Raw genomic sequence first — 9,662 nt, 5'->3', positions numbered from 1 at the left:
AATCGTCACAGTACAACCCTCCCTCTTGTTTGGAAATTGTGACATGGCCATTTAATTTGTCCCCATTAGGAGTCAGAGCTAACGTCCCACAGAGACGTTCCCCCTGAGCTGTTGTTTCAGGCTTCCTACAGACTCAGGCAGGCACCAGACACCACAACATCGTTTACACTTGGGGTGAACAGTCTGAACGTTTCTTCACTTCCATAAGGACCAGAGATGTAACTTTTTAATGGAAGTTGAGATTCCAGAGCACACGATAGCATCTTCCAAGGAAAGGTACCATCTCATGAAGCAGCCCACCCCATCCCTGCCCTGGGGGCAGTGTATGTGAGACCCCCATGGTACAATGGGGAAATGGCAGAAGCTCTGTTCTCCCAATCCCCTTGGCCTTGTCAGTCTTCTCCCTCCCACTGCAAGGTTTAGGGGAAGAGGCAGCAGGGAGAGGTCAATGCCAGCTTCTTCACCTGCCCCCATAACTCCCCAAACACCCTGCACCAGGCACAGTGCTGCCCCCAGCCCCCTGTGCCCCCACTCCTACCTGCCAGTGCGTGGAGATGCTCTCGGTCCTGCTGTTGCTGCGTCTCTGCCAGACTGAGCCACTGGGACAGAGCCTAATTTAAACCCATCCCGTCCCCGCCCCGGGGATGACACATCAGCCCAGCCCGAGCCCTGCACACTAGTCTAAATCCAGATGACCTGACAAGCTGCGCTACTGGGCTAATGAGTGGGGTTGTGCCATTAGCCAGCAAAGTAAACAGCCCGGTACAGCCTGTGCCCAGGGAGCTCCCAGCCTGGTCCGCTGGGAGGGGCCAGGCTATGTGGAGGATGGGGCTGGCAGGATGGGGGTGCTAAGCCCACAAAGGACGGGGGGTCAGGTGAGGCCTGTGCACAGTCTGGTGGCTCTTTGGCTAATGAGGACGTGGGTTCTGCCCCTGTGGGCAGGGTGGAGGTGGAGAAACTTGAGGGGGTTTCCAGAATGTCTCTTCCCTGCCCGATGCCTGATGTTGCTGTCACTGACGCTTGTTTCCTGCCTGTGGCCCCCTGCCTGGTCCTCTCTCTGACTCCCATCCTCCCCTCTAGCTCCTGCCTCTCAGTGCAAGCCGGCCTGGGTCTCCGTGAGACCTCACCCACTCCTCCAAACTCACGGCACACGCCCTCTCCAAGCACTGCCTCTCGTGCCTGGATCCCTGCACTTTGCCCGCACTCCACTGGCACCGCTCTCACTAACGTCTCTGCTAGCCTCCTCCCAGCCAGTCTCAGGGCCTTTCCTCTGGCCTCACCCCCCAGGACCGGACGAGTCGCTCCGAATCGTTTCCTTCCCTCGAGTGGGGTGAGCAGCCTCCATCTGATGCTCGCCTGCCCCACGTGTCAGGCACAGCTCGGCCTTGTTCTGGGTTTGTGGCTCCTACTTCCCACATGGGATCTGTGCCGCGGCAGCTGTGCAAATGTCACCGGTGAGAGCTCTGCCTGTGTGCTGGTCCTGGGCGGGGAGCTGGAGCCAGCCAGCTTGTTGTCTTTGATCGGCCTGTCCCAGGGACTGGTGTGTTGACACTGTAGGTGCTGGTCTCCCGTCTGGCTTGGGGTGGGTGGTTCGCCCTGCTGCTCAGGAGGCTGGAGGAGTCATTGTGACCAAAGAGGGATGCCGCACAGGAGTGAACTGTGCTTTCATTTGGCTGCTCTGTTCGATCCCCTGGGAGGTGTTTGCTGCACCAGGAGTTAAATGTTCTTCTCTAGCTGTTGCTCACTGGGGAGAACTGGCCCAGTCCAGCTGCCAATGTGGGAGTTCCTGGGCTGGGCACAGAGGGAACCTGCTTGCAAAGCGCTGCCAGTGTGGGATTCGTACTGGGGCTTTGTCCCAGGTGGAGTAGCTGGGCCCTGTCTTTGCTCCTGGGTGGCAGAAAGGGCTGGATTGGATCGGTGAATAGTTTTATTGCTGGCGAATGGGAATCTATTGTATGGCCTTGAAAGCCAGCTGAGCCGGTCTCTGCAGCTCCGTGCGGGCTCCATTGCCTTGCTTCCAGAATAAAAGGTGACTTTGTTTGGGGGTCTGAGACTCCGTGTGTGACTCTGGGTATCTGCGTGATCGTGAGTGCCTGTCGAAGAGCAGATGCAGTGTTGTTGTAGCCACGGTGGTCCCAGGATATTAGAGAGACCCAGCTGGGTGAGATATATCTATTATTGGACCGACCAACTTCTGTTGCTTACAGACCAACAGAAGTTGGTCCAATAAAAGCTGTTACCTCCCGCCCCTTGTGTCTCCTGATGGTTGTCTTTTCCCAGGTGACCTATAGGACCCACACCCTGCAGGAGCTTTTCTAGCAGGTGAACACTCCACCCTGCGAGGAGACAGCATGACAGAGCCCGGCACATGGCAGGCACGGCGTCGGATTGGTTAGCAGTTGGGACTGCAGGGCTGGAAGGTCACTGCTGTTTCTGGTGCAGAAGGTCACGCTGAGGCTCATCACAATGGCCACTCTGGGGCAGACCCATGGTCTAGCCCAGTGTCCTGACAGTCACCAGTGCCAGACGCTCCAAAGGGAATGGACAGAAGAGGGTGATTTCAAGTGATCCATCCCCGATCGTCCAGGCCCAGCCTCTCTTTGCCTGCAGTTTATTTTTATCCTGCAATTGATGGGTTGGGGCAGGGGTTTAATGGCCTCATATGTTTTCTACTAAGTGCACTTTAAGGTTCAGTCCTGGATTCAGACTGAGTCAAATGCTGACTGAGGGCCAGACCTGAGGCCTGGAAACAGAAGCTTGATGCAGGACTCGCTGGGCGAGATCCTCTGGCTTGTGCCACGTGGGAAGCCAGACTAGTTGGTCATGATGATCCTGTCTATTACTGTGACATTTATTACTCTGCATTCTGATCCCTACGCAGGCCGGGCCTTTGTGGCTCGTAGGAACACAGGAAGGGCAGCTCAGTCTCCTCTTTCTGTCCAGTGCCAGGTGCTTCAGAACAAAGTGTGAAGAACCCTGCAGTAACGGTGGTGCCATGATCTGCACCCCATGTTGGATCTCACTCTATTGCCTTTCGTTAGGGACAGGCTGGCGCTGGGAAGCAGGAGGTTGAATAGCCCTTCCGAAATCGGGGTCAGCAGTAACCGTTCTAATTCATGCTGTCCACAAAGATGTCCAATCCCTTGCTAAAGTCTTGGGCTCACTGACTCTGTGTGGCAGCGAGTTCCATAGGCTAATCACACACTGTGTGAAGTATTTCCTGGCATTGGTTTTGAATTTCCCACCTTTAAAGTGATAGACTGTGCCCTTGTTCTTGTGTTATCATAGAATATCAAGATTGGAAGGGACCTCAGGAGGTCATCTAGTCCAACCCCCTGCTCAAAGCAGAACCAATCCCCAGTCAGATTTTTGCCCCAGATCCCTAAATGGCCCCCTCAAGGATTGAACTCACAACCCTGGGTTTAGCAGGCCAATGTTCAAACCACTGAGCTATCCCTTCCCCCCACAATGACACAAAGAGAACAGAATTTCTTCAGCCAGACCAGTCATCCTTCTCTAGGCCAGTCATTACTTTGTAGACTTTTATCATGTCTCCTCTGATTGGTCTCGCTCTGTAAGGGAACAATCCCAGGTTTTATAATCTCTTCAGATGAGAGCTTTTCCAGCAACGGATCTTCCTTGTTGTCCTGTGTTGACCCTCTCTAGTTAAGCGATGCCCGTTCTGGGTGACCAGTACGGCCTAGGGTCCCGATGGGGCTGCCCCAGGCATTGCTCTGTGCTCTGTAGTGTTCACTGTCCCATTCCTTATGCCTGCTCACATCTTGTTACCTTTCTGACCATGGCTGCCGTTGAGCCGAGGTCTCCAGTGAGCTTCCATAGTGTTGCCCACGTCCCTTTTTGAGTTGATGCAGTTAATGGAGAACTTTAAGGGGTTGAGTAATTCATCTGTCCCCCACCATGGGGCATGACTTTGAATGTATCAGCCCTCTCTGCAGATGTCTAGCAGACCTCTCTGCTCCTCGCTACACCAGGCATTTAAACTGGCACAGCTATGTCTCTCTGGTGTGAAAAACCTGAGTCGTAGCTACTGACATAGCCCCGGGTGTAGACAGTGCTAGATCGATGGAAGAATTCTTCCATCCACCCAGGGTGGTGGAGCGCTTGTGCCGAGAGGAGAATTCCTCCCCTCGGCACAGGCAGTGTCTGCACTGAAGCGCTATGGGATGCATCTGTACGGCTGTAGCGCTTTGAGCATTGACATACCCTAACTTACATCGCTGTGTGTCGCCTGCGGAGTTTTGCTAACTCAGTGCACCTCCTGTTTCCAGCTCCTTCATACATCGAGACCCAGGAGGGAATCCTACAGCTCCACTGTTAGCATCTGGCCAGGAGAAAAGTGCCCCATTTATCCCAACTCTGTGTTTTCTATCTCCTTGCCAGATACTTCGCCTCTCACCCCATGACATCTTAGCTTTTCTAGTAGCCTCTTGTGCAGGACCCTGTCAGAGATCTTTAGAAAGGCTGAATAACATGTATTATTTGCAGTGTTGTTGTAGCCATGTTGGATATCAGAACAACAAGGTGGGGGCGGTGATATCTTTTACTGAACCAGCGTCTGTTGGTGAGAGATAGACCCTTTCGAGCTACATGGAGCTCTGCTTCAGGCTGGGAAAGCTACTCGGCGTGTCCCAGCTCAATACACGGTGGAATAGATTGTTTGCATAAGTAATTAACATGCATTGTAAGAGACAATTGAAGGTGAAGAGTATCAGGGGGTAGCCCTGTTAGTCTGTGTCCACAAAAACAACAAGGAGTCTGGTGGCACCTTAAAGACTAACAGATTTATTTGGGCATAAGCTTTCGTGGGTAAAAATCCACTTCTTCAGATGCATGGAGTGAGAATTACAGATGCAGGCATTATATACTGGCACACGAAGAGAAGGGAGTTACCTCACAAGTGGAGAACCAGGGTTGACAGGGCCAATTCGATCAGGGTGGATGTGGTCCACTCCCAATAATAGATGAGGAGGTGTCAATTCCAGGAGAGGCAAAGCTGCTTTTGTAATGAGCCAGTCACTCCCAGTCCATATTCAAGCCCAAATTTCAAGCTTTGTGACTTTGTCCTCACCCACAACCACTTCAGATTTGGGGACAACTTATACCTTCAAGTCAGTGGCACTGCTATGGGTACCCACATGGCCCCACAGTAGGCCAACATTTTTATGGCTGACTTAGAACAACGCTTCCTCAGCTCTCGTCCCATAGTGCCCCTCCTCTACTTCCGCTACATTGCTGACATCTTCATCATATGGACCCACGGGAAGGAGGCCCTTGAAGAATTCCACCTGGACTTCAACAATTTCCACCCCACCATCAACCTCAGCCTGGACCAGTCTACACAAGAGATCCACTTCCTGGACACTATAGTACAAATAACTGATGGTCACAAAAACACCACCCTATACCGGAAACCTACTGACCGCTATACGTACCTACATGCCTCCAGCTTCCATCCAGGACACGTCACATGATCCATTGTCTACAGCCAAGCCCTAAGATACAACCGAATTTGCTCCAATCCTTCAGACAGAGACCTACAAGATCTTTATCAACCATTCTTAAAACTACAATACACACCTGGGGAAGCGAGGAAAAGATTGACAGAGCAAGACGGGTACCCAGAAGTCACCTACTACAGGACAGGCCCAACAAGGACAATAACAGAACACCACTGGCCATCACATACAGCCCCCAGCTAAAACCTCTCCAGCACATCATCAACGATCTACAACCTATCCTGGAAAAATGATCTCACAGACCTTGGGAGGCAGGCCAGTCCTCACAGACAACCCCCCCAATCTGAAGCAAATACTCACCAGCAACTACACACCACTCCCAGGGCCAGTGCAAGGATATTTTGCACCCTAGGCGGAACTCCCCCCCCCCCCGTGCACATCGATTCATGGAGGGGCAAATCCCAATGAGCCTTTATAGACCCCAGGGGCCAGCCATGCCCAGGGGCTGCTCCCCAGACCAGGTTCCCCGCTCCCCGCCTCCTGAACTCCCCTGGAGGGTGCACAGCCCCCCGCGAGCCCTCCCCTCCCCACCCCGGCGGCCCCCGCCCCGAGTCCACTCACTGGCTTTGCTGGGCTTGGGCCGCTGCAGCAGCTCAGCAGGGAGGAGCCGCCTTCCAGAGGCACCGGAGAGCCGGAGCGTCCCGCTTGCGGGGGCAGCGAGCCCCAGCCATGGAGGAGCCAGCGCAGGGGGGCAGCAGCCCTGCAAAGGCGGCGGTGCCACTAGCAGGGAGCGGCTGCGCCCCCCATCCCTCTTGCCCAGGCTGCGGCCTGGCCCCCCCGCCCGGGGGGCTCCTGCAGGCTGCAGCGGATGTATAAGGGCGCCGGCCCCCATGTGCCCCCCGGCTCCCCACTCACCTAGGGTTACCATATTTCAACAATGAAAAAAGAGGACGGGGGGGGGGGGAGAGCCCCACCGTAGCCCTGATCCACTCCCTCCCACTTCCCACCCCCTGACCGCCCCACTCAGAACGCCCAACCGCCCCCTGCTCCTTATCCCCTGACTGCCCCCTCCTGGGACCCCTTGTGACGAAGTGGGACTGTTCTTAATGCAGTTCTTAAGTATCTAGGTGGTGGGATAAGGGTGTATGGTTGCTGCAGAGCAAAGGGCCAGGGTACATAAATGCCCGACACTCTGTCTCCTAGCAACTGATGGCCTGGGCCCCTCCTCTGCAAAGGTGCCAACTTGTTGGGGTTACTAGGCCTGCCTGAGCCAGAGTTCTTCCATGTTTAAACTCTGTCCTTCCATGTTTAACTCTGATCGACCTCAACAACCAAGGACAGGAATTGGAATGTGTAAACAGCCAATTAGCAATTAGGACCTTGTTCATACCAGGTACCAAACAATAATGATGTGGTTTGCATGTTTCTAGCTGGGGAAGGGGTAACCAAATAACAATTTAGGGAGAAGTTACTAACAAGCTAGATTTATAGCCCTAGAATGATTTAATTGCTTAAATGTATAAACATGCCTTCGGTAGAGATGGGAGGGGGAGTAGAGGGGAGGTGGTAGAGAGGGGGAGAGAGGGGGGGCTTAGTTGTAAAATGTATAAAGAAGAGAGAAACTGTTTTTGCTGGTGTGCTTGATTTGAGACTTGCCTGTCTCCTTGCACCACTTTGAGATCTCAAATAAACTTTGATTGTTTCTCCACCCCGGTATGTTTATTGGCGTGAAGCACTCCGGGCAACGAACCCCATTGTTGCTGTCCTCGGGCCCCTGTGCCGGCAACAAACTGAAGGTGTTGGAGACAAAGAGATCAGGTGACCTCCTGGCCTGGGAAAGAGACAAAGCCCAGAGAAGGAGGGGCTGGATGGGGGTTGGTTTTTGGAGCTAGCTGGGGACTGGAAGGGAGGGCAGACGGGGGTTTGCCTCGCTGGGCCCCAGAATGGACCCGGCAGAGGGGTCCCGTTCGCTGTACCTACAAGCTCTGTTTTAGATCGTGTTCCTGTCATCTACTAAACCTCCGTGTTACTGGCTGGCTGAGAGTCACGTCTGACTGCGAAGTGGGGGTGCAGGACCCTCTGGCTTCCCCAGGACCCCGCCTGGGCAGACTCGCTGTGGGAAGCGCACGGAGGGGCATATGCTGAATGCTCCCAGGAGAGACCCAGGAGTTGAAGCCGTGTGAGCTTCTTGCCCTGAAGACGGTCTGCTCCGAGGGAGAGGAGGCTCCCCAGAGTCCTGACTGGCTTTGTGGGGAGCAGTTCCAGAGCATCACCCAGGACTCCGTGACACCTCTGCCCCTAACTGTCCCCCAGAATCTCACCCCCTACCTGTCCCCTGACTGCCCCAAACCTTATTCACACTCCCACCCCCAGACAGACCCCCGGGACTTCTACGCCCCATCCAACCACTCTCCGCCCCCTGACAGGACCCCCAGGACTCCCGACCTAACCCCCCCTGCTCCCTGTCCCCTGACTGCTCCGATCCCTCTCCACACCCCCGCCCCCTGACAACCTCCCCCGCAGAACTCCTGACCCATCCAACCCTCCCCCTGCTCCCTGCCTGCCCCCCTGTGACTCCCCTTACCATGCCCATGCTGGTCAGACGCTGGCTCCACGTGGAGACAAAACACACTGCCGTGTGCACAGCCCGTCCCCGGCAGAGTGATGAGGCAGCGGGAGCGGGGAGCTCTGGGAGGGGCAGCAGCGGCTGCGACTCACATGCCCAGGAGCCGCAGAGCCTGAGCGCGGCGAGGGGGGGAGCCGGGGGGTGCACAGGTGCCAGCGCCCACATGCATCTGCTGCAGCTTGCAGGAGCCCCCGGGGGTGGAGGGGAGGCGCCAGGCCACAGCCTGGGCAGGAGGAGCAGGGGGCCCGGCTACACCCAGCTAGCGGCGCCACCGGCCTTGCATGGCTGCTGCCCCCCTGTGCCACGCTGGCTCCTCCATGGCTGGGGCTCGCCACCCCCGCAAGTTGACGCTCTGGCTCTCCGGTGCCTCCGGAAGGCGGCTCCTCCCTGCCGAGCCAGGGCACCGCTTTTTGGTGCCCCCAACCACTTGGCGCCATAGGCGACCGCCTAGATCGCCTAGTGGTTGCACCGGCCCTGACCACACCACAGAACCACTAACCCAGGAACCAATCCCTGTAACAAACCTCGTTGCCTACTCTGTCCCCATATCTACTCTAGCGACACCATCAGAGGACCCAACCACATCAGCCACACCATCAAGGGCTCGTTCACCTGCACATCTACTAATGTGATATATGCCATCATGTGCCAGCAATGCCCCTCTGCCATGTACATTGGCCAAACCGGACAGTCTCTACGCAAAAGAATAAATGGACACAAATCGGACATCAGGAATGGTAAAATACATAAGCCAGTAAGTGAACACTTCAATCTCCCTGGTCATTCTATTACAGATTTAAAAGTCACTTTCATTGAACAAAAAAACTTCAGAAACAGACTTCAAAGAGAAACAGCAGAACTCAAATTAATTTGCAAATTTAACACCATTAATCTGGGCTTGAATAGGGATTGGGAGTGGCTGGCTCATTACAGAAGCAGCTTTGCCTCTCCTGGAATTGACACCTCCTCATCTATTATTGGGAGTGGACCACATCCACCCTGATTGAATTGGCCCTGTCAACACTGGTTCTCCACTTGTGAGGTAACTCCCTTCTCTTCGTGTGCCAGTATAATCGTGCCTGCATCTGTAATTTTCACTCCATGCATCTGAAGAAGTGGGTTTTTTACCCACGAAAGCTTATGCCCAAATAAATCTGTTAGTCTTTAAGCTGCCACCGGACTCCTTGCTGTAATTGAAGGTGAAGTGGCCCATTAACACCCCTGGAGTCAGATGGCAAAAAAGTGGGGTAATGGGTTAGTGGATTATTGTAATGAGACATTAAGCCAGTGTCTTTATTAAGACCATGATTTTTGGTGCCTAGCAAAGTCTGAATTTAAGTTCCCTGGCTCGTCTTTGGAAGGTGCGCAGGTTCCCTTTGGGGTAAGGATGGAGAGGTCAGATGTGGAGCGATCGCTTTGTTTGCCCCCCGGTGACTAGGTGTTTTTGTCTTTTATCATTTTTCTGTATAGGTTCATTCAAGAGCACAGTGATTGTCTGGTTTCACTCGCATGGTTGTTGCTGGGGTATTTAGGGCACTGGATGAGGTACACCACATGTG

Source organism: Chrysemys picta, chromosome 2 (genome assembly GCF_011386835.1).
Source record: "Chrysemys picta bellii isolate R12L10 chromosome 2, ASM1138683v2, whole genome shotgun sequence".
NCBI classification, from domain to species: Eukaryota; Metazoa; Chordata; order Testudines; family Emydidae; genus Chrysemys; species Chrysemys picta.
Note: the sequence above shows the minus strand (reverse complement) of the source record.